General features: G+C 41.3%; 1 protein-coding gene across 3 annotated transcripts in view; it reads right to left on the bottom strand.

Annotated features, from left to right (window-relative positions):
• The window catches only part of LOC140209864 (zinc finger protein 280C-like), a 164,689-nt gene extending 139,335 nt beyond the window's left edge, over positions 1 to 25,354 (bottom strand). For all 3 annotated transcript variants that reach the window (XM_072278451.1, XM_072278453.1, XM_072278452.1), the window contains exon 1: positions 25,218 to 25,354. The gene's annotated coding sequence lies outside the window, so the exon portion shown is untranslated. The remainder of the gene's footprint in view (positions 1 to 25,217) is intronic.
• Between the last annotated feature and the right edge of the window lie 720 nt (positions 25,355 to 26,074).

Here is a 26,074-nt window from a genome sequence, read left to right as displayed (position 1 = left end):
ATCCATCTTTTTAATACTCCAATATATACAAGTTCCAATAATTTAAGTTTTCAATAAGTTTATGTAATACTGGATTTTTTTTAACCTCACATAAATGGTACAGTTATTGAATAATCAAATAATTGAGAGCAGTTTATACCCACTAAATTAACTCAACATCAGATTAAACTCAACTGAGGACTTAAAAGCTCCAAAGTCATCTGACCAGTTACATGTCCAATTTCCCCCAGATACGTGAACTACCTTATTCACAATTATACCAGATGAATACCAGATCGAGCAAGGTGAGAATAGAAGTCTATTCAGCAACAGCAGAATGTTTTACTTAGGTAAGTTCAATGCAACATTTCTAAATGTACAGTGCAATTTGGCATTTCAATGTTACAAATAAGCACATCTGCGCCTTATACTTTTTGTTAGCATCCTACAAGACTGTAACCTTCTATGAATAGGGGGAGAGAAACAAAGGAAGCAAGGGAAAATACAAATAGTAAATTCTTAAAAACTACACATACTTCAACCCCTTGCCCATAGCTGTACTGGTACATTCCAAAACTCAAAATCAGAATCAGGTTTAATATTAGATTAGATTACGAGGACACGCAGTCCTCTTTTATTGTCATTTAGTATTTAATACAATGTTCCTCCAGAATATCACAGAAACACAAGACAAACCCAGACTAAAAAAAACTGACAAAAAACCATATCATTGTAACATATAGTTACAACAGTGCAAAGCAATACCATAATTTGATAAACAGACCATGGGCACGGTAAAAAAAAAGTCTCAAAGTCTCTCGAAGGTCCCATCATCCCACACAGACAGTAGAAGGAAGAAAAACTCTCCCTGCCATGAGCTTCCAGCACCGCAATCTTGCCGATGCAGCATCCTGGAAGCACCCGACCACTTTTGAGTCCATCTGAAAACTTCGAGCCTCCGACCAGCCCTCCGACACCGAGCACCAAACACTTCGACCCCGGCCCTGGCAACAAGCAATAGGCAAAGGCAAGGATTTGGGGCCTTCCTCTCCGGAGATTCTCGATCACACAGTAGCAGCAGCAGCGAAGCAGGCATTTCAGAAGTTTCTCCAGATGTTCCTCTGTGCTTCTCCTGTCTGTCTCCATCAAATCAGGATCCTGCACAGTACCTACTTACAAATACGATATCATTTCGGAGCGGCCGCACACGCTGCGTCGCGTCATCTTCTCCTCTCTTCCCCATATATCACTGACATATGTCATGTAATTTGTTAGTTTAGTTACAGTACACTGCAACACCTAATACTATAATTTACAACACTAAACATATAAACAAAAAAATTACTTAAATAAGTACAGGCAGTCCCCGGGTTACGAACGAGTTCCGTTCCTGAGTCCGTCTTTAAGTCAGATTGTACGTAAGTCGGAACAGGTACATCCGGTATTATTTAGCATCAGTCAAGCGTTTATCTTAGTATATAGTTTACCTTTCTATGCATATAAAACACTTAAGAAACGTATGTATTTCAATATTTAAATCAGCGTGTTGCTTAGTAATAATTGTAACTTTCATCGGGGCAAGGCCTTTCACAAGCTCCATTATTCTCACTTTATCCTTTAAAATTGTTCGGACTATTGACCGACTGTAGCTTAATGCTTTTCCAATGTCCAATGGTGTTTCACCTCTTTCCAATCGCTTTACTATTTCCACTTTATTTTCAATTGTGATCGTTTTCTGTCAACGGAACAGAAACACTGCAGATTCAGCAGCAGCTGTGGGCGGCAGGTCCTGACCTGAGCTCCCCTGGGTCCTAAAGTCCACCCACACTGAGACAGGTTAAATGGGACAAGTGGGGTCGGTGCTGACTGGAAAGGGGGCGGGGGGGCACGGTCAGGGTGAATCTTGCTAAGAAAAATTTAAGCCAAATACAAAGTTACACACTCAACACAGTGTTAACTGCAACGACTTAAAATGGCAGACAGCGTCATGACCAGATTTAAAATGGCAGACGGTGTTCTCCTTCCTCCGTTCGTAAATACGAGTAGTTCGTAAGTCGGATGTTCATACCTCGGGGACTGCCTGTGGTGCAAATGGAGAAGGAATAAAATACTGAGGTAGTGTTCATGGGTTCATTGTCCACTCAGAAATCTGATTGCAGAGGGAAAGAAGCTGTTGTTGATACATTGAGTGTGTCTTCAGGCTCCTGTACATCCTCGTCAATGGTAGCAATGAGAAAAGGGCATGGGCATGGCCTGCGTGATTGGGGTGCTCAATGACAAATACAGCCTTTTTGAAGCATCGCCTTTTGAAGGTGTCCTCAATAATGGGTAGGCTAGTGCCCATGATGGAACTGCCTGAGTCTGCAAATTTCTGCTGCTTTTTTTGATCCTGTGCGGTGGCCCCTCCATTCCAGATGGTGATGCAACCAGTTAAAATGGACTCCATGGTACATCTGTAGATATTTGCAATAGTCTTTGGTGACATACAAATTCTCCTCAAACTCCAAATGAAATATAGCAACTGGCATGCCTTCTTTATAATTACATCAGTATGTTGGGTCCAGGATAGATCTTCAGAGATGTTAACACCCAGGATCTTGAAATTGCTTATCCTTTTCACTACTGATGAAAACTGGTGTGCATTCCCTTGACTTCCCCTTTCTGAAGGCCACAATCAAGTCTTTGGTCTTACTGACATTGAGTTCAAGATTGTTGACGCAACACCACTCAACCAGCTGATTGACCTCACTCCTGTAATTCTCCTCTTCACCATCTAAAATTCTGCCAACAGTAGTTGTATCATTGGCAAACTTACAGATGACATTTGAGCTTAGCCACACAGTCAAGAGCACTGGGCTAAGCACGTATCCTTGAGGTACGCAACAGTTGACTGTCAACAAGATGATGTCATTTCCAATCTGTACTGACTGTGGTCATTTGTGAGGCAGAGGCAGAAATAAACAGGAGTTACAAGGAGATAGTCACCCCTAAGAGTCAGGAGACGGGTAGCAGGGTGACTGTCAGGAGATGCAAGGGGAATAGACGGAATGAGCAGAACACCCCTGTGGCCGTTCCCACCAATAATATCATTTTGGATACTGTTGGTGGGACGACCTACCAGGGACAAGTTGCAGTGGTTGCGTCTCTGGCACCGAGATGGGACCCTCAGCTCAGAAGGGAAGGAGGGAAAAGAGGAGAGCAGTAGTGATAGGGGATTCGATAGTTAGGGGGACAGATACGAGGTTCTGTGGAAGAGATCGAGAATCCCGGATGGTCTGTTGCCTCCCTGGTGCAAGCTCCGCAATATCTCGGATTGAGTTCTCAGTATTCTCAAGAGGGAGGGTGAGCAGCCGGATGTCGTGGTCCACCGTGGGTAGGAAGAGTGAGGAGGTCCTGAAAGGTGAGTTTAGGGAGTTAGGCGCCAAGTTAAAGGACAGGACCTCCAGGATACCAATCTCAGGATTGCTATCAGTGCCACTTGCAGGCGGGTTTAGAAATAGTAAGATAGCGCAGATTAACACATGGCTGAAGACATGGTGCAGGAGGGAGGGCTTCAGATTTATAGATAATTGGGCAGTTTTCCGGGGAAGGTGGGACCTATTCCGCAGGACAGTTTACATATGAACTGGAGGGGGACAAATATTCTTGCAGGTAGGGTTGCTAGAGAGGCTTCAGTGGATTTAAACTAGATACAAGGGGGGATGGGAACCAGAGTGTAGGAACAGATGTAGGGGAGAAGGAAGAAAAAGAAAATAGTAAAGTTGTTTGCACCGTTAGTGATAAACAGAGAGTAAGAGGTGGAAAATTTCTTAAATGCATTTATTTCAATGCTAGGAGCATTATAAGAAAGGTGGATGAGCTTAAAGCATGGATTGATACCTCAAGTATGATGATGTAGCTATTAGTGAAACAGTTGCAGAAGGTTTGTGATTGGCAACCGAATGTTCCTGGATTTCGTTGCTTCAGGTGTGATAGAATCACAGGGACAAGCGGGGGAGGTGTTGCATTGCTTGTCAGAGAAAATATTACAGTGGTGCTCTGGCAGGATAGATTAGAGGGCTCGTCTAGAGAGGCTATTTGGGTGGAATTGAGGAATGGGAAAGGTGTAGTAACACTTATAGGGGTGTATTATAGACCACCTAAAGAGGAGCGAGAAGTGGAGGAGCAAATTTGTAAGGAGATGGCAGATATCTGTTGTAAGCACAAGGTTGTGATTGTGGGAGATTTTAATTTTCCACACATAGACATAACAGGCGGCACGGCACAGGAGCAGCAGCCTTTCGATTCTGGTGCTACTTTAATTTAGTTCTTTAATTTTAAGGCACAATTAGGGTTTAGGGCAATGGATAGATCAGAGCAATTATCTACCATCGCCAGATACTTCTACAATACAGAGATCACCCAAAAACAAACCTTCATGAAGATCTGCTGGTTAAATTGCGCGACCTTGGCTTACTGAGAGAATCGGGCCCGCAGTCCCCGCAGTTGCCTGATGCCAGTGGTCGGAGGTGGCGACGTCGTAAGCGGTGTGCAAGGAAGCGGAAGCAAGGCTAACGGGCAAGAGTCTGTGCCAGGAAAAAAGCAAGCCCTAGCCAGCCGGCTCTCCCGTCCATTCTGCTCTCCAATGGACATTAAATTGTACTACATCCCACTCCAACGAAATACTCGGCAGGAGTACAGAAACAGATGTGATCCCAGACACCGCCATTCAGCTATTTATTTATGTAACAGCTTTTCCCCCAACCCATCGGACAACAAACCTACTGCCCTCCGCTGTGCCTATTGTCTTGTTTATTATTTATTGTAATGCCTGCACTGTTCTGTGTACTTCATGCAGTCCTGGGTAGATCCATAGTCTAGTGTAATTTTTGTGTTGTTTTACATAGTTCATTGTAGTTTTTGTATTGTTTCATGTAGCACCATGGTCCTGAAAAACGTTGTCTCGTTTTTACTGTGTACTGTACCAGCAGTTATGGTCCAAATGACAATAAAAAGTGACTTGACTTAAGTCCATACTGTAAAATGGCTGGATGTTGGAGTTTGTAAAATGTGTGCAAGATAGTTTTTTGCAGCAATACATAGAGGTACCAACTAGAGAAGGGGCAGTGTTGTTAGGGAATGAGATAGGTCAGGTGACGGAGGTATGTGTTGGGGAGCACCTCTGGTGCAGTGATCGCAATGCCATTAGTTTCAATATAATTATGGAGAAGGATAGGTCTGGACCCAGGGTTGAGATTTTTGATTGGAGAAAGGCAATGCAAAGGATTGCATTGAGGAGATGCAAAGGGATTTAGAAGGAGCGGATTGGGAGAAATTGTTTTACGGGAAGGATGTAATAGAGAAATGGAGGTCATTTAAAGGCAAAATTTTGAGGTTACAGAATCTTTATGTTCCTGTAAGGTTGAAAGGAAAGGTTAAGAGTTTGAGAGAGCCATGGTTTTCAAGGGATATTGGAAACTTGGTTCGGAAAAAGACAGGAATCTACAGGAGTAAATGAGGTGCTCAAGAAATATAAAGAATGTAAAAAGAAATTAGAAAAGCTAAAAGATACGAGGTTGCTTTGGCAAGTAAGGTGAAGATAAATCCAAAGGGTTTCAACAGTTATATTAATAGCAAAAGGATAATGAGGGATAAAATTGGTCCCTTAGAGAATCAGAGTGGACAGCCATGTGTGAAACCAAAAGAGATGAGGGAGATTTTGAACAATTTCTTTTCTTCGGTATTCACTAAGGAAAAGAATATTGAATTGTGTAAGGTAAGAGAAACAGGTAGAGAAGTTATGGAAACTATGATGATTAAAGAGGAGGAAGCACTGGTGCTTTTAAGGAATATAAAAGTGGTAAGTCTCCGGGTCCTGACAGGATATTCCCTAGGACCTTGAGGGAAGTTAGTGTGGAAATAGCAGGAGCTCTGACAGAAATATTTCAAATGTCATTAGAAACGGGGATGGTGCCGGAGGATTGGCGTATTGCACACATTGTTCTATTGTTTAAAAAGGGTTCTAAGAGTAAACCTAGCAATTATCGGCCTGTGAGTTTGACGTCAGTGGTGGGTAAATTGATGGAAAATATCCTTAGAGATGGTATATATAATTATCTGGATAGACAGAGTCTGACTAGGAACAGTCAACATGGATTTGTGCGTGGAAGGTCATGTTTGACAAATCTAATTGAAATTTTTGTAGAGGTTACTAGGAAAGTTGACGAGGGTAAAGCAGTGGATGTTGTCTATATGGATTTCAGTAAGGCCTTTGACAAAGTTCCAAACGGAAGGTTAGTTAGGAAGATTCAATCATTAGGTATAATATTGAACTAGTAAAATGGATTCAGCAGTGGCTGTATGGGAGACGCCAGAGAGTAGTGGTGGATAAATGTTTGTCAGATTGGAGGTCAGTGACTAGTGGTGTGCTGCAGGGAACTGTACTGGGTCCAATGTTGTTTGTCATATACATGGATGATGGGATGGTAAATTGGATTAGTAAGTATGCAGATGATACTAAGATAGGTGGCATTATGGATTATGAAGTAGGTTTTCAAAGTTTGCAGAGAGACTTAGGCCAGTTAGAAGAGCGGCCTGAAAGATGGCAGGTGGCAGTTTAATGCTGATAAATGTGAGGTGCTACATTTTGGTAGGACTAATCAAAATAGGACATACATGGTAAATGGTAGGGCAATGAAGAATGCAGTAGAACAGGGGGATCTAGGAATAATAGTGCATTGTTTTCTGAAGGCGGAATCTCATGTGGATAGGGTGGTGAAGAAGGCTTTTGGTATGCTGGCCTTTATAAATCACAGCATGGAGCATAGGAGTTGGGATGTAATGTTAAAATTGTACAAGGCATTGGTAAGGCCAAATTTGGAGTTTTGTGTGCAGTTATAGTCACCAAATTATAGGAAAGATGTCAACAAAATAGAGAGAGTACAGAGAACATTTACTAGAATGTTACCTGGGTTTCATCACCTAAGTTACAGAGAAAGGTTGAACAAGTTGGGTCTTTATTCTTTGGAGCTTAGAAGGTTGAGGGGGGACTTGACAGAGGTACTTAAAATTATGAGGGCGATAGATAGAGTTGACGTCGATAGGCTTTTTCCATTGAGAGTAGGGGAGATTCAAACAAGAGGACATGAGTTGAGAGTTAGGTGACAAAAGTTTAGGGGTAACATGAGGGGGAACTTTTTTTACTCAGAGAGCGGTAGCTGTGTGGAATAAGCTTCCAGCAGAACTGGTAGAGGCAGGTTCAATATTGTCATTTAAAGTAAAATTGAATAACTATATGGACAGGAAAGGAATGAAGGGTTATGGGCTCAGTGCAGGTCAGTGGGACTAGGTGAGAGTAATGTGTTTGGCACGGATTAGAAGGGCTGAGATGGCCTGTTTCTGTGCTGTAATTGTTACATGGTTATGGTCTCCTGATGAGGAAGTCAAGAATCTAGTTGCAGAGGCAGGTACAGAGACCAAGGTTTTGAAGCTTGTTAATTACTTCTGAGGGTACCATGGTGCTGAACACCTGGCTGTAATCCATAACCAGCCTGACATAAATTTGCGATTGTCCGCGTGGTCCAAGGTCTGATTATATGACAATAAATAGAATCAAAATAAATTGCAAACACCTCTAAGATTGCCTATCCCAGTTATTCTAACTATAAGACCTCAAATAGTAAACGAAAGGCAATTTAGAATCATTGCACACATATTCGTTCATCAACACCACAAAGTTGTTTACTATCATTCATAAAATGATGGGAATAAAATAAGTACAGGTTTCCCCCGCTATCTGAAGGTAGAGCGTTCCTATGAAACGGTTCATAAGCCGGAATGTCGTAAAGCGAAGAAGCAATTACCATTTACTTATATGGGAAAATTTTGTGAGCGTTCGCAGACCCAAAAATAACCTACCAAATCATGCCAAATAACACATAAAACTTAAAATAACAGTAACATATAGTAAAAGCAGGAATGATATGATAAATACACAGCCTATATAAAGTAGAAATACTTTTCCACAATCATTGCCTGCACTTTTGTCCATAGCGAAAATCTCACGCAAGTGCCATCAGCAAAAGCACTCTCTCCAGAAACCTTTAAGCTATGAAGTTGCCAAATCATACCAAGTAACATGTAAAAATACACAGCCTATATAAAGTAGAAGTAATGTATGTACAGTGTAGTATCACTTATGGGAATCAGGAAGACAGCTTGCCGAGCACACTGATGGTGGTGGGTTAGACTGAGTCGTCAGAGTTTGGGTGGTGCAGTGGCCCCCACCCTCCGGGCAGCGACCCAATACCAATCCACGAAGCATGCAGGGGTACAGCGGTAGCCCGGAGGCACACAGCACATCTTTAAGAAAAAAGCCAAAATAAACATGCTAATTAATTAGGTGCTGTCCGGGACGTAATTAATTAGCATGTTTATTTCGGATTTTTTCTTAAAGATGTGCTGTGTGCCTCCTGGCTACCGCTGCCTTCTCCGCGAATCAGTATCCATCCGCGGCCTGGGGGTTGGGGTGGCGGGACACTGAGGTGTCGTCTGTCTCCATCAGGGCAGGCAGCTCATCTTCTCCTATGACTGCCTGCCTCAATGTCGAAAGTCGAGGTTCGTCGTCTGCTGTGGAAGGCTTGCTTGACTGCTGAGCCTCGCGCATTTTTTCTATCATACAGTTCTTTGTAAGCACTCAAACCATCCTGTAAATATCCCCTAAACCTACGTACCCTTTCAAAATTAAAGTCGTACTTTATCATTGCAGCGAAAAATCTTACGTAGTTGCTTCACGTTCAGTTCGCTACTGCATTTGGTTTCAATTGTTATCCTTTCCTCTTCCAATTGCTTCAGCTCTTCATCTATCAGTTCTTGGTCATGGGATGCCAAAACCTCTTCAACATCATCTTCATCAACTTCCACAAGCCAAACTCACTTAGTCCTTACTTCGTTCACCACAATCGAAAAGCTTAATTATGTCTAGTTTTATGCTAAGTGCAACACCCTTACGAGCTCTTTCAGGCTTTTCCGATACCTTAGAACTCATCTTGCTAACGGCTGCTCACAGGCATGCGTTTAAGCAACGCTGGCGAGATTGCAATTCCAAATCCGGGGTAGAGCTGCTGCTCGGGGCACGCGCTGCCTTTTATCATGTGCTGCTTTTTTCGTAACAGTGAAAACACCTTCTGAAAGCAAAAACAGCGTACTAATGTAGGTCTTTCCTAACAGTGAGGTTTCGTAAAGTGAATGTTCGAAAGGCAGGGGACACCTGTACCTAGTTACAGCAGAAACAATGAAGGCTAAACCAATCATCTGGCCTCCAAGGCTAGATTGAAAAAAATGATGAAAATGAAAGAGGCAAGAGCTACACTAAGTAACTACTCTCACCAAAAGAGTTGAACAAAGGTACCAGACCAAGAATCTGGTGTAAAATGATGACCTTGTTCTGTCGTTTAATTTAGATTTACCTTTCTAATGCTGTTTTGCTATCATGTGACACTGTTTTTAATCTTCTCAGGATTTCATGATAAGCATTTTCAACATCTCTGAACTGAAAATCCAAATATAACACATCCACCGATTCTCACTCGTCAAAAAAGATAGATTTTCCAAATATGAAAACTGCACTGATGTTGTCTGATTCTGTTGATATTTTCCAAGCATTACTTTCTTTATAATAGACTGTAACATCCTTTTCCCTACTACTGATGGAAGTTCCTTGTTTTAGCTTTTCACTTTTAAAAATAGGTTATATTTACCATCCTCCAATCTATAGGAACAAATCTTTAATCTATGAAATCCACAATCTCCAGAGCTTCCTCTTCATATTTTGGTATTCAGATTCTAAAGCTCTGGTGATTTAGGACATTCAAATTCCATTAATTTGAATCTTACTAGCTAATAATTCAGATAAATGTCTTGCTTGAAGTGGAGAATAGGTAAAGAAATGATCAACTCGTGCAAATATGAATAAGGAGCTACGATCGCGACTCCTTCCAACTCATCTGCGAAAACATCAATTTCTACCTACAATATCTCTCTGTCGAAGACCCTGACCTAGAGCTACACTCAAACTTCGGTTCTTTGCAGCAGTGGGACCCACTCCCTGGGGTTCATTGACGAAATGTTTTCGATATCCCAAAGACTCAGCCTAGAAGATGAGTGCACTTTTGGGGTTCTGAGGCACTGCAGCCCTGGAGACAAGCTAGTTCTAAACTGGTGCCGCCAAATGAAGTGTTGCAAAGAGAAAACAAACAGTGGATCAGCTATCGGGGTCTCTGTACTGGGTTGGGGGTGGGGGGGGGAAGAGAGTGAGGGGAGGGGAGGGGAGAGCGACACACACACACATACACTGTGGTATGTGGAATTGCTAGGTGAACAGTGAGCTTTTATTGTGCTGCAGATAATGGTCTTTCTTGGGGGCTTTGCTATTGATTTCTTGGTGGGTGGAGCATGCCGATGCTTTTTTGCTGAAGTGGGGGTGCGGGAGGGTTATTGCTTTGCTGCTGCTTGTGCGTAGGAAGGGGAAGTAGGGGGCTTTGTGGTTGTAACAGATTTACCATGACTTATTCTTTGAGGCACTCTTGTTTTTGTGAATTTTAGGTTGTATATTGTATTCAAATATCCAGACCTGCCTCTCGGTTTTTTTGCACTACCTTACTTCCCATTTTTCTCTTTTCTATTTATGATTTAGAATTCAAATTTTTAATATTTACTATTTTTAATATTTAATATTTGTAATCCAGGGAGTGTGAAGTGCAGAATCAAATATCGCTGTGATGATTGTACATTCTAGTACCAATTGTTTGGCAACAATAAAGTATAAAATATAAAGCGTTCAAACTCTGATATTTTTGGAACCAGTGAACTATTGAAGGTTCTATACTAAAGCAATTTTTATTTACTTGTTTAAAAAAAACTTTTTTTTTCATAATAGCATTTGACGCTCTTTCCAACTATAATGCCATCAACTTCCACTTTAAATATACCAAATGACTTGTCCTCTACAGCTATCTGTGGCAATGAATTTCACTGATTCACCACCATCCGAGTGAAGAAATTCCTCAACTCTGTTCTAAAGAAACACCTCTCCACATCCATTCTATTTAGGCCTTTCAATATTTGATGGCTTTCAATGAGGTCCCACCCACCACCATTCTTCTAAACTCCAAGGAGTACAAGCCAGAGCCATCAAATGTTCCTCATACACGTGCAAGAAAAAGTTTGTGATCCCTTTGCAACTACATGTTTTCTGTATTAATTACTCATAAAATGTGGTCTGATCTTCATCTAAGTCACAAAAATAAACAAACACAATCTGCCTAAACTAATAATACACAAATAGCTGTACTTTTGATTTCTTTATTGAACACATTGTTTAATCATTAACAGTCCAGCCTGGAAAAAGTATCTGAATCCTTGTATTTAATAACTGGTAGAACCTCCTTTAGCAGCAAGAACAACCTCTACCAAATGTTTCCTGTAGCTGCTGATCAGACTTTCACAATAATGAGGAATTTTAGACCATTCCTCCATACAAAACTGTTTCAGTTCAATGTTTCTGGGATACTTTGCATGAACAACCCCTTTCAGGTCATGCCACAGCATCTCAATTGGGTTAAGATCTAGACTCTGACTTAAAACCACAAATTTTCTTTTTAAACCATTCTGTTGTGTTTTGGATCATTGTCCTGTGGCTTCATCCAACTTCTATTAAGCTTCAGGTGACAGACTGCTACCCTGACATGTCAGATATTGACAACCAGGATCTTGAAATTGCTCACTCTTTCTACTTCTGATCCCTCTATGAGGACTGATGTGTGTTCTACTTCTTTGGGATGTACAGTCAATGGCCACTTTATTAGGTACACTTGTATATTAATACAAGTATCTAATCAGCCAATCATGTGGCAGCAACTCAATGCATAAAAGCATGCAGACACAGTAAAGAGGTTCAGTTTTTGTTGACACCAAACATTACAAAATGGAAGAAATGTGATCATTGAGGCATGCTGCTGTTATTTCCAATCTGTACTGACTGTGGTCTCTTGATGAGGAAGTCAAGGATCCAGTTGCAGAGGCAGGTACAGAGGACCAGGTTTTGGAGATTGTTGATATGTACTGAGGTATGTTGGCTTGAACGCTGAGTTGTAATCAATATACAACAGCCTGAAGTGGGTATTACTATTGTCCAGGTGATTAGATTACATCATGCGGACACGCAGTCCTCTTTTATTGTCATTTAGTAATGCATGCATTAAGAAATGATACAATGTTCCTCCGGTGTGATATCACAGAAACACAAGACAAACCAAGAACTGAAAAAGTGACAAGAACCACATAATTATAACATATAGTTACAACAGTGCAAGCAATACTGTAACTTGATGAAGAACAGGCCATGGGCACAGTAAAAAAAGTTCAAAGTCTCTCGGAAGTCCCATGATCTCACACAGACGGGAGAAGGAAGAAAACTCTCCCTGCCATGAGCTTCCAGCGCCACAAACTTGCGAATACAGCATCCTGGAAGCACCCAGCCACAGTCCAACTCTGAGCCGTCCAAAAACTTCGAGCCTCCGACCAGCCCTCCGACACCGAGCACCAACTCTGCCGAGCGCTTCGACCCCAGCCCCACCCGCAACAGGCAAAGCCGAGGATTTGGGGCCTACCCTCCGGAGATTCTCGATCGCATAGTAGCAGCGGCAGCGAACCGGGCATTTCAGAAGTTTCTCCAGATGTTCCTCTGTGCTTCTCACGTCTGTCTCCATCAAATCAGAATTGTGCACGGCCCCCTATTTAACAAATATGATATCATTTCACCAGACAGGCTGCGCGTGCTGCGTCGCACCGCCATCTTCTCAAGGCCGAGTGAATATTGCATCCACTGGAGGGAGACCTATTGTGGCAACAGGCAAACTGCAACGGGGTTCAGGCCCTTGCTTAGGCAGGAGTTGATCATGGCTAAAGTAGATAAAGTGCAACTGGGCAACAGTCATTGAGGCCGCTCACTCTGCTCTTCTTGGGCACTAGTATGATTGTCACTCTTCTGAAGCAAGTGGGAACATCCAAGTGAGAGGCTGAAGCTGTCCTAGAAGTCGGTTGGCACAGGTTTTCAGTGCCCAAGGCATCAGGGGCTGACGCCTTGCAATGGTTCACCCCCATAAAGATGTTCTGATGTCAGCCTCCAGGACAGAGATTACAGGGTCTCCAGATGCTGCAGGGATTTGCGCAGAGAGTAGCTTTATTCTCCCTTTCAACATATGCATAAATGGCACTTCACTCACCTAGGTTACAATCTCATCCATAATATTATAGATTTCCTGGTTATTTTTTGCCAATATTACTCTACATGCTTATTTCACAGAACTCATCTTCATACAAATCTTTACATTTAAAGATTACCATGTTAGCTTGAAACATAAACAAGAGAAAACCTGCAGATGCTGGAAATCCAAGCAACACACACTAAATGCTAGATGAACTCAGCAGGCCAGACAGCATCTATGGAAAAGAGTACAGTCAACGTTTCGGGTTAAAACCCTTCGGCAGGACTCATCGACTGTATTTTTTACCTCCACAGCCTGGCCTGAGTTCCTCCAGCATTTTATGCGTTACCTTGAAATACCACAATTTTCTTACCGGTCCCCCACAGGTAACAAATGCCCAGCATATGATAAGGGTATTTTGAAAACTAAGGTTTCAGACTGCAAGGATCTTGTGCTTGGTGGAAACAAGGCATTTCCACTTTCCTTATTCCCCTACTGGACCACTACCAGTAACTCTCCCCGCTGTCCCCACCAAAATGTAGTAACTATGGGCTGGGGTAAGCTGAATAGCCTCCCTCACCTCAGTTGGTGAAGGCAGCTGGCAGCTGCTCTTCCTGCACCTGTTGAGTCTCCTGTCACAGCTGATTCTTTGATCCTCTTCCATACGGTGTTTTTATACATTTCCCATTTACAAAAAATTTGCACAAACGGAATCTTGTCATGAACTGGAGATTGCCTGAAAGTATTTTGTGCACAGGTTTGATAAAACTTTTGAAGTCTAAATAGACCACGTGGCAGGTCATGCTACATTACAAATGGGAAGTCTATTACGCCAAGCATTGATGCAGAGTCCAATTCAAATGCAGTACAACTCGACAAAAATGCTTCCACATTTAGTCACAATGTTTCCGTTCTGTACAGAAGTTATAAAGTGGTAGATACATGCCATCTTAGATGGACAAAGCGCAAGATTAAAAGGCAGGACCCTCAAAGATAGTTAACTTACTACTACTATCATGTTCCAACAGATCCAGAAATAAATCATTGCAAATCAATGTATGACTGAAAAAGTAGTGCAATAAGGAGGATTTTAGAATAGTTTGGGATGGGGAGAATGGAACCAATACCAGCTGCATACATTGCAACTCAAAGGGATGTGGTTGTGAAAGGTTAAGCTGATAGCACTAGGAAAAGTTAAATCTAGCTTGGAGAAAGAAGTGGGATCCTGACTGAAATTTCATAGTGGAGGAAGGCAAAATTAAAAGCAAAAGATAAAGAGTGTAATAATTCTTCATAGTTTAGTACAAGAACTCTACAAAATAAAGATACAAAAAGGGAGATATGATACTGTGAAACATGACTAAGAGATGGACATAAACAGCATTTCATTAGTCCTGATTACAGCATTTTTAGTTATCACAAGAGGGGACAAAAGCAAAAGGAGGGATGAAGCAAGAATAGTTAAGGAAAAAATGCACTATGCACAAGATTTAACAAATGAAGCCATACGGTTTATATCGGGAAGGAAAGAAAAAGTCAATTGCTAGGAGTGTTCTGTAGAGAAACATAAGAGCAACTGTCAGCAAATTTCAGAGAAATGCAACAAGAAACACAGAAGTAACTGTAGGAGACATTCAACTACCCAAATCGTAACAGAAATAACAGAGTATAGAATGTACAGAATTGCTGAAACACATTGAACAAGAAACAAATTATGAAGTAGCAAACCAATCAAACAAGGGATTATTACTGGACTGAGTGTTAAGGAATGCCCCTGGGCAAGTAAGAGGATGCAACAGGAATACTGCAATGATATTCAAACATTTAACATAATTATTGAGGACAATAGAATAAGAATAGTTTCTTAACTGTAACAAGTCACTTTTTACAAGAAATAAATCAGTCAGAATACACTGAATTAAAGAACTCAGTGAGATTTCAGAACCAATATGATTCTAATAAATGAAAATAAATTCCCAAATCTCAATAGATGTCAGAGAAACTAACACAAGGCTTAAAACAATATGACAAATACAAAGTCCCTGCACAAAATACAGTACTGGGCAAAAGTCCTTAGGCACACGTAAACAAATTCCGTAAAGCAAAAATGCTTTCAAAGATAATGAGTTGAAAAATAAACTCTTCTCAGGCTTCCAGCGAGGTACAGGTATCAAATATAGCCGATGTTTCGGTGACAAACTTTGCCATCTTCATCAGGAATGGCAGAGTTTGCCATCAAAACGTCAGTTAAAAAGCGATATCCATACCCGGCCGGAAGCCCAAGAAGAGTTAATTCGTCATGTACACCAGGAAAGCACTAGATCCTTTTTCAATGAAATGAGAAGTTTCTAAATATCAAAAAAAAGTTATAAAGAGCAGTAAACAGTAAAACACAAAATCAAATCAGTATTTGGTGTGACCACCCTTTGCCTTTAAAACTGCATTAATTCTCTTAGGTATACTGTCATACAGTTTTATGAGAAAATCAACTGGTAGATTGGTCCTAGCATATTAACAGAATTTGCCACAGTTCTCCAGAATTGTCTCGCTTACTTCTGTCTCTCCAGGTACTCCCAGACAGCCTTGATTATATTGAGATCAGGGTTCTACAGAGGCCATTACATCTGTTGCTGAACACCTTGTTCTTCTTTTCATTGAACATAGTTCTTTACGACCTTGTTCGTGTGTTTTTGGTCAAAGTCCTGCAAAACAAAGTTGTGACTGATCAGACACCTCCCTGTTCAGCTCCTGGATGAGAATTTGCTTGTACTTCTTAGCACTGAGGACTCCATTCATTCTGACCAGATCACCAACTCTATTTGCAGAAATGCAGCCCCAAAGTTGCAGGGAACCTCCGTTATGCTTCACTGTTGGCTGCAGACACTCATCCATGTAGCATTCTCCAGCTCTTCTACAGACAAACTCTCCCCTGTTTGAGCCAAAAATTTCAAAGTTTGACTCATCGGTCCAGGGCACTTGCTGCCATTGTTCAGTGCTTTCGTCCTTGTGTTTTTGTGCGTAAGTGAATCTCTTGGCTTTGTTTCCACTTCGAAGGAATGGCAGCAAATCTTCCATGAAGACTTCTCCAGTCTGTAGAGGGATGTACTTGGGTTCCAGTGGCTTCTGTGAGTTCAGAGCTGATAGCAGTGCTGGACTTCTTTCAACTTAAAAGGGACATCAGTTTGATGTTGCATTAGGGCCTCTGCTTTTCTGGTCTTCAACCTTGCCCATTTCTTTGTGCTTTTTCCAGAAGAGCTTGGACACATCTTGAAACTCCAGTCTGCCTCAAAATTTCTGCTTGGAGACATTTTGCTGACACAGGATGACCACGTTGCATCTTGTTATGTTCACTCTTACCATGGTATTGATGATTTGAAGGTAAAACTGTCACATTTGCCACCCCTCACCTTTTAGTTTGGTTGTCCTTCGCCCAGTTTGATTCCTTCTACACCCAGTTTGGTTTCAGTTAATCAGTTTAGTTCATTCAACTCATTATGTCTTTGATAATTAGAACCTGTTTGTTATCTTTGTTTCATCATGCATTGAGCTCTATACCTACAAAGTAATCAAATACTTATTTGAAAATTGGTCTATTACTCAATGTCACTTACTTTGACGAAATAGAAAATATTCTTTGTAACATTTAATTTTTGGAAAATAAATGTGTAGAAATTGAAAATTTGCTCTTTTGTACTGACACAATAATGCCAGACACAGCACGCGGCCTCTCCAGTGAATGATACCTGTAATCTGTCAAGTAGGGGACCGTGCACAATTCTGATTTGATGGAGACAGACGTGAGAGTACGGAGGAACATCTGGAGAAACTTCTGAAATGCCCGCTTCGCTGCTGCTGCTGCTACTGTGTGGTAACCGGAATCTCCGGAGCAGAAGGCCCCAAATCCTCGGCTTTGCTTGTTTCGGCAGCCGGGGCTAGGTCCAAGGCACTCGGCAGAGGATAGTGCTCAGGAGGCTGTATCAGAGCAGCTGGTCGGAGGCTCAAAGTTTTCGGATGGACGGACTCGGTGTCGGCTGTGGTCAGCTACTTCCAAGGCATCGGCAGTTGTCGGTGCCTTGGAGGTTTATGGCAGGGAGTTTCTCCCTTTTGCCGCCTGCTATCGGGGACTCGGGAGTCAATCGGGACTTGAGACTTTTTTTTTACCATGCCCATGGTCTGTTCTTTATCAAAGTTATTGCTTTGCACTGCTATAACTATATGTTATAATTATATGGTTTTGTCAGTGTGAGTCTTTGGTTTATCCTGTTTTTCTGTGATATCACTCCGGAGGAACATTGTATCATTTCTTAACGCACGTATGCATTTCTAAATGACAACAAAAGGACAGTGTTCTTAAAATCTAAAAAAAATAAAAACCTAAAACAAATTTTACATAAAATCATCTAGTGTGCCACAGACTTTTGCACAGTACTGTATATTCTAGACTTTTAGAAAAATAAAATAAGAGAAAAATCAGGCTGCTGTGAGATCTTCTTTGGCAAAAGGCTGAGTGCTAGGGGTCAAGAAGATCAGTAACATGGGTCAGCTGTTTAGAGGAGAAATGAAGAAATGGGATTATAACCCCAACACAACGAAGGCAAGAAATTACTAAAAAAAACTCGAGACAACACAAACCAGCACAGGTTAAATGCACACTCAAAATTAACTAAGCTCATGACTAAAGACAATTTGAAGATGGCTCAATGTAGTCAAAGTAGAATACAGGAATTTATTTAGCCATTAGAAAAGGGTCCCAATCCACAGATCCATTGGGAAAGCAAGTCAGAGGAACAAATCTTGGGTGCAGCAGAACAGGAAGAGACCGTGATTAAGATGGTGTACATAATTTTACAGGCTGATGACTAAAGCAGAGGAGCAATGTTATGAGCATACACGTACTAACTTGATTACAGCAAGAGTACTGTGTTATTCTGATCACCATACTACATGGAATTTATGTACTTATTTATTTAGTAGTTATGGCCATTCGACCCATGCCACCCCACAACTCGAACTAAACCTAATCTAATCATGGGACAATTTACAATAACCAATTAACCTACCTGGCAAGTCTTTGGACTGTGAGAGGAAACCCCAAGGAAAACCCACGCATTCCACAGGGAGGATATACAGAGACTCCTACAGACAGCGCCGAAATTGGAACGCCCCGAGCTGTAATAGCACCATGCTAACCACTACACGCATCATGGAAGATGTAATACTAGAGGTTATATAAATAATTTATGATGACATTAGCAAGGTTGAAGAGACCGTCAAAGCTGGATTGCTTTCTTTTGAACAAAGGAGACCAGGCAGTGGAGGGTGGGGGAAGGAGGAGAGGGGAGCCAGGATGGTCAGTTGAAGCATTTAATTCAAAAATATATACAAGTGAGAGGCCTAAACTTTAAGGCCAGAGCTTAGACAGGGTGTTTTAGATATGTGGGTTACGACTGAAGAAATAAATAGCTGGAGTCACTTGTACTTTAGTGCAAGGGTGTTTATTACGTGCATCATAAAATCAAACTTACAAAAATTAGTGAAAAGAAAAATGCCAACTTTACAAAATGTTATCTACAAGAAAACACAATAATAGCTCTGTACTTATATTTGTCCAATGTGAACTCCCATCTCTGTCTCAGACTGAAGGCAATGATCTTGTTATTCAGCACTAGAACATACCATCTTTAATTACACACAAAGTTAACTTAAGACTACATGTAAATTAGAATGATGCACCCCACAATGAAGCTACAATATTACAAAATAAATAAGTATCTACCTTAAATACAGTATACAAACATAAACACATTTACACATCCCCATTACTAAATAAATGGAATATTCCTCAAAGTTGCTGCTGTGTTCACCAGCAACTTTGATGTGCGTTGCTTGAATTTCCAGCATCTGCAGAATTCCTCTTGTTTGCGTTTTTAAAATGGAATATTCCACTGTGTACGGCGGGAAAGGCACTATAAAGCCTGAGCACATCAATTCAGTTTACAACCCAGCAGTGAAACAGCAGAACACCAAACACAATCACACGTTTACAATTAAGTACAAATAAAGAATGAAATTAAACTAAACTTTGGTGTCTGACTCTGAATGTATGTAGCAGTGAGTTAATTATGAGAATATACCAGGCGGGTGGGGGAACACACTGAAGTGCAAACACTCACCGCAACGACAACAGAATGAAAAGGCAATGTTTGCGTGTGGGTGAATGAGCGTGCTTAGAGAGTGGGTTTATCCAATGCTCTCCGTCACAGGGTGAACAAGACCCAAGCTTTAAATTTAGGCATCAGGAATGGACAGTTACAAGATCTGAACAGTATTCAAAACCCAGAAATCACTGCCTGAAAGACGGGAGGGAGAACGTCAGATTATTATAATAAGTAACACCTCCATGTTAAATTTAATCGAAGTGGATTCAGATTCTGAGTCTACTTGTCCCTTTAGAAATATAGTATGGTCAAGAAATGCCTATTAAAAACTCATATTTCTCAAGTTTTCCACTTAAAATACTATTATCACTTGCACTGATGACCGATGTTATTTATAATCGCTAAACATTCTGATTAGCGGACAACATGGTAGCCAAATCCAGATATGTGTTACACATGGCCCCACCAGCAGGAATTTGAGTAAGCTTATCAAGACAGATCATTGGGAAAAAGTTTCCTAAACCTGGTCTTCCCATCAAGTACGTTAAGCAATGTCATTACATTTCTCTGGTTATAAGGCCCACATATACCCGTTACACCAATGCCAGCACCATATATAACACAACATCATTTTTACAAAATATTCTCAATGGTATCAATAAGAAAATTCCAAATCCATTTTAGCTATTTGAATATATTGTAGCTAATTTCAAACTAGAGGCTTTGCTCTGTAATGTCAATAATTTGCATTATGACATGAAAACTGAACTCCATGAAACAAAGTCAAGCAAAAATAAGTACATCAATTTTTCAAGGTGTAATTTTTATATTTATTTTAATGATACAGCACAGCGACATGCTTCCGGTAAGATGGTGGCACACCCAGACCCAGCAGCTTCTGAAGGGCCAACCCAAAGGTGTTATTGTCTTCCTTAAACATGTTTTTTTTTAGGATTGCAAAACCTTGCTGGACACTAAGAATTTAAAGTACTGCCGGTCTACTCCATCAGCAAATTGCTCACTGGCGAGGAAACTGAAAGAGCTGGAATTGGTGCGAATCGTGCCGCTGTCTGTGTCAGAGGCGTGTCGGAGGAGCCACTGCACGAAGGCAGTGAGCAGTTTAACAGCGAGTGATCACTCTGGTCACCATCCTTGTGATCACACAACCCTTTCGGATATCGTTACTGTGAAATGCTGTAAGTCCGATTCACTGATTTATTGTTGGACGCCAAAGGAGCTGCATGGCCTCAGTCGTAGCGAGGATTAGGCCTCAAGCCACAGTGTTACCTGTTTACAGTCACTCAGGAGAGAGTCATTGAAATTGGTGTACTCCACCAGAATGCCAAGGGCGGTGTAGCCCCCTCCCCCCCAGTGTTCGTTTGGCAGAAAACAAGCCATATTATATTCGACTGCAGACTACTACAACATTCATGGACTCAGGGTCTTGGAACATTTTTTCTGTGTGACTATTTTACTAATAGCTTATATGTGTTTGTATGTCCATTGTGCTGCGTATGACTGTTGATACTGCGTTTTGCACCTAGGTCCTGATGTAATGCTGTTTTGTTTGGCCGTACCAATGGGTATTGGTGTATGACTGAACGACAATTAAAATTGAAAGACCCTTCCAGCTGAAAGCAGCTGCATCACCTAATTACACCCATGTTACCAATTAACCTACTAACCTGCACATCTTTGGAATACGGGAAGAAATCGGAGCAACAAGAGGAAATCCATTCAGTCACAAGGAGAACGTATGAACTCCATACAGACAGTGGCAGAACTGAGCCTGGGTTGCTGGCGCTGTAATAGCGGAGCTTAGGAGGATGACGGCACTTAACGGCGACTCCTTCGCTTGCGTCTTCAGAAACAGTTCTATTTCTATCTTTGATACCTTTTTTTCCCTTTTCAAGGTTCTTTTGAAAACCATGACCTAGAGTTACATGCTGACTTTGGTTCAATGCAGAAATGGGACCCACTCTCAGGACCTCACGACTGGCTGCTTTTTGATATGCCAAGGATGCGGCCTGGAAAACTAGTGCACCTTCGGGGTGCCAGACTTTCATGGCTCTGGAGGCGGGCGGATTCAAGGCTGGTGCTGCCGACTAATGCGTCGTGGGAAACAGAAGATCATAAGCAGCGAGCTAGCTGCTGGTTGTGTGCCCAGACAGCCAAGTTCTTTAGGCACAGAGCTCAGAAGAAGCTACACAACAGACTTTTAATACCATAAATCAGCCGGTTGCTTTATTATGTCTCCCCCCTCGCTATGAAATGGGGACACATTTTTTTCCCTTATTAGGGAGAAAGCCCGTGGTATGTTGAACACTGGGTGAACAAGTAGTCTTTGGGGTACTGCAAGTCTGTGTCTTTATCAATGCTTTGCTGCATGCTTGAGTGCTTGGTAGGGGGTGTTGATGCTTTTCTGCTGGTGGGGGGGTTGTTGCTTTGCTGCTGCTTATGCGTGGGGGGGAACTTTGGGGTTCTAACATTTAACTGTCCTTCATTTGGGGCACTCCTCTGTTTTTGTGGATATTTGCGTAGAAGAATTTCAGGACGTATATTGTATACATTTCTCTGACATTAAATGTACCTGTTGAGTTACAGTACCATGCCACACCCCTATGCCATTTTTCAGCATTTCCAACATGTACTTAAGTCAATTGTCTTAATTAAATATTTAAAACTATTAGTCCTGTGCTTTATGAAATTCAATATAATTTCCAAGGATTTCCTGACTAAAGACATGGTATAGAACAACAGCATCCTGTATTCTGCCTCTGTACTAACAAATGAACAGCATGAATACTGAATTGTCCAAATTCTAGTAAACTCCTCCTTATCCCTTTTCTCCCTCTCCCCCACCTAATTCCACTTATACTAACCCCAGCTCACCGTCACCATTTCTTCCTCCCTTCCACCCACGCACTAATTCCCCTCTGCCCATTGTTCCATCTGCCTTCCTCACCTCACTCAATACATTTCCAAGCTCCACCCGCCAGTCCTCAGACTCCCACCCGTTGCCTTGTCACCCAGCCTGTTGCAATTTCCATTTTCCTCTCCCCATCAGCCCAATCCCACTCCTTACCTGAATCCACCCATTGCTTGCTAGCACTTTCTCCACACCTTCTTTCTCCCTCTATCCGTCAATCCTGATACAATGTTCAAACCAAAATATCAACTGTCCATTTCCCTCCATAGATGCTGTTCACCTATCAAGTTCCTCCAGCACCTTGTTTGATTTTCTGACTGAATCACTTTCTCAAGCTCAGGTTAAGGATTTCATTGCAACTTTTACTTCATAAGAACTGATAATTAACCAACAAACCCAAACTGATTAACTCTGGTGTTTAAATTTGTGGTGTCAGTATATCCCATAAATGGAATCTTGCATATCAAGTATTACTGTTTTTCCCTCTAATTTGTTTATCATTACAGTATTCAGTACAAGCTATATCTCTTCACACTATTTTAATATAAAAACACTATATTTCGATGTGGAACAATGAGCAAAAAGCTAATTCAAGAAGTTTCCTCTTGCTACCAGATGTACAAACATGGTACAACAGCATCCAGATGACTACAAAAGGCAATCCTCAATACACTGAAGAAAGCCAGCATAATCCATATAATGTATAACTAAAAATGCATTCAGAAATTCATAGTGTTTTACAAAACTTCATTATAAGAGATGGCATGTTTTAACCCATATACTCCTGGCAACTGAATGATTTTTTTTAAATGGCAAACCTTTCTTGCAAAGATTAATTCAATTGATATTGTTTTGTTTCATTAAACATACAGACTAGATAGGTGCCAAGCTCAATATCAGGCCAGTGCTGAATTAACTGATCTCATCACAGCAATTGCTGGCTTGAATTTCATGCCTTCTCTTTGGACAATGCACTTCCATTTAATTATTACATATATCCAATCTTCTTCCATAGAAATAATTTCCATGTTCTTACGTTTGAATTTATTGGGTAAGTTATCCCAACAACCTCAGTCATCAGCCCAAGGCAATACAACATCAATAATTGGTATGAAAATATTAGACCACAGAAACACAAAATGGAGGGATTATTTACATGCCTGGTCAACACTGAGATCATAACTGAGCCCATTCCAGTTCCATACCCAGCTTTTTTTTTTACCTAAGGTACTAATAATTGTTTTCAAAGAAAAAAAGTTGGACAAAACTGCCAGTTGTTTATATTTGCATCCTATGTTTTAATGTTTAGTTGTGTTTTAGAATAACATAAAAAACTATTTCTATTCTCACAGTTTTTTCTGAAAGTGTTAGGAATTTACTAAAGGTAACATAAGAGATTTCAAAGAACAGCCCCTATATTATTAAACAGAAGAGTTTTGGTTTTACTGAGTTAAAATAAATTAATTGCTTGCTAATTATATAAAATTATATAATTGTATAAAATTATATAATTGTATAAAATAAGAAAAAAAATTTTGAATAGGACTGTGCAGTAATGAAACCCCCCCAAAAAATTCCTAAAAACCTGTAGCTCAAAGAGCACATTTCTGTTTGCGATCAAAATAAACATTCAACAATTATGACTATCTAGTCAGATGGCCCTCCTCTTTTTAAAAACCTTTCCGTTTTGAGAACCCTTGCAATAGAACAGCGCAAAGTGACAAGAATACACGGGCAAGTCTCAAAAATCGTTAAAAGGTTCACACCTTAACAAATTAGTATAGCATTGCATAATATTTTTACTATTAAATAGTATTAACATGAAAAATTAGCTTTAACCAAATTTATTTCAATAATGTTCCATTTCAACCAATTTTCACTTCTCCTTTCTTACTCCAAATTAGCAAATAATTGGGAATTTGAATCTTTATAGGAAAATAACTGAGTACTAGAGTGAAGATGTTTCATTGCAGAGGACAATAGTAAGATTATTAGTTGTTATCTTAATTGTGCATTTTAGGGCATTCGCAATCACCTTACCCAAACTAATAAAAGTAACGCTTCATTTAAGGCTCATTATTAACTAGTTGAGTGCAGTCAATGTTATTTCTCTAAAAGCACGTGTACTTTGCAGCAAAACAAACTCCAAATCTCTTTAAATGAAGTGTTCCGTTTTTACATTGGATAGGCAACACTTTATTTGGTCGGCTGATCTAAACAGAATCGATAGCGCATGAATTAATGCCACATACGTCATCAAAATAAACAAGCAATTGAGAAACCAAAACGAAAACGCCACTGTATTCATACCCCAAGTCAATCAAACACTGGCAGGATTAGTCTGAGCAAGTACGCTTTTGACCCGCGTTTGCAGAAGCCTTGCGCGGGTAACTCTTCGGCTTTCCCCAATGCTAACTCATATTTAGAAAATATTTCCAATAACGCAGCGAGATTCAAAACAAACACGTGCTGTGTTTTCATTGTGAAAGTTACTTTCGGAGAGGGCAAATAGCCGAGTCTGTGAGCGTTTAAACGCTCGTTATGTTAGAGGCGATGAGCGGCTGGGTGGCCCTGCCCCGAGTTGGGAGCATTTCTATTTTCTGCTGCTTGCGTCGTACTATACATCAAAAAATAACCTCCGCCAAAATAAACCTACAGAATGATCTGAGTGAACATAGTGACAAAGGTGGGTCGGGAGGGGGTGGGGGATTGCACAATAAGGCCTCATTAAGTGTGAGTCAGCCGCCGGCCGCCCGCCCGCTTCTCTCGGGGCAGCAACAACCAAACATGGCGCCCGTGCTCCCTCCGCCAGCACCGCAGGCCCACTCCTGCGGCCGCCCCCAAAGCGCCATCGGGCCGTGGCACTGCGCCCCTACAAATCCGTTACCAGTAGACAGAGCAACTCACCGCCTGCTTATCCCGAACTAGAAGCGGAGAATGGTTCTACGGCGATCCGCCACCATCGTAATTTTTCCGCCGCTCGTGCGCACTAGGGATCTCGCGCGGGGCCAGCGCCAGCGGAGGATCATGGGTAAAAGGAGCCCGTGCGGCGGCGGCGGCGGTGGCGGCCGGTCAGTGGGCGCGCGAGGCGTACGCTCCTGTGAGCGTGGCAGCGGGTGGGCAGCGTGGCGGGGCTTCGGGCGGCCCCTCACCCAATTGCCCGGTGCACTCTGACTAACTTGGCAGCGTTTCAGGTGTCTCTTCACCCACAGCATTAACTCACCCTGCCTGCTTTAACAATTCATGCTGCCTTGAAGTTTTCAGTCACAAAGACTGGGAGCCTGAGGGTCCTGTGCCCTTATCCCCCACTACAGTTTTCCAAATTGAAGCACTTACTCACTTCCTCCATGGTTGGCCTGTTAATTGTTTCTTTCATGCTTACCTTGTTGTTAAGTATTGATCTGTATTTAGCGGATTGAAGTTAGTAGTGAACCACACCTCACCTTTTGAACACAACTTTTTTAAATCTCGCAAGGGTCATTATGATTTGGCCGTTTTCTGCTTTCGTTATTCAGTTATGTCAGACTTGTTTCTTCTAGGCCATCCACAGTTAGAAACGTTTCTATTACGGCAAAGAAAACCAGAAGGAGGAAAAGTTATATGGATGGTGATTTTTTTTTTAAATTATGAGTTACTTTAAGACTACATCAGATTCTGGCCTGGAATTAAAACAAGGAAGCATAGTCTATGTATGGATTCTCTTGTGTCGTTTTGTACTGAAGTATTTTATGGTACGATGTTTAAATTTCTTTATCTGCTTTTGT

Source organism: Mobula birostris, chromosome 14 (genome assembly GCF_030028105.1).
Source record: "Mobula birostris isolate sMobBir1 chromosome 14, sMobBir1.hap1, whole genome shotgun sequence".
NCBI lineage: Eukaryota > Metazoa > Chordata > Chondrichthyes > Myliobatiformes > Myliobatidae > Mobula > Mobula birostris.
Note: the sequence above shows the minus strand (reverse complement) of the source record. Positions and strands in the feature narration are given on the sequence as shown.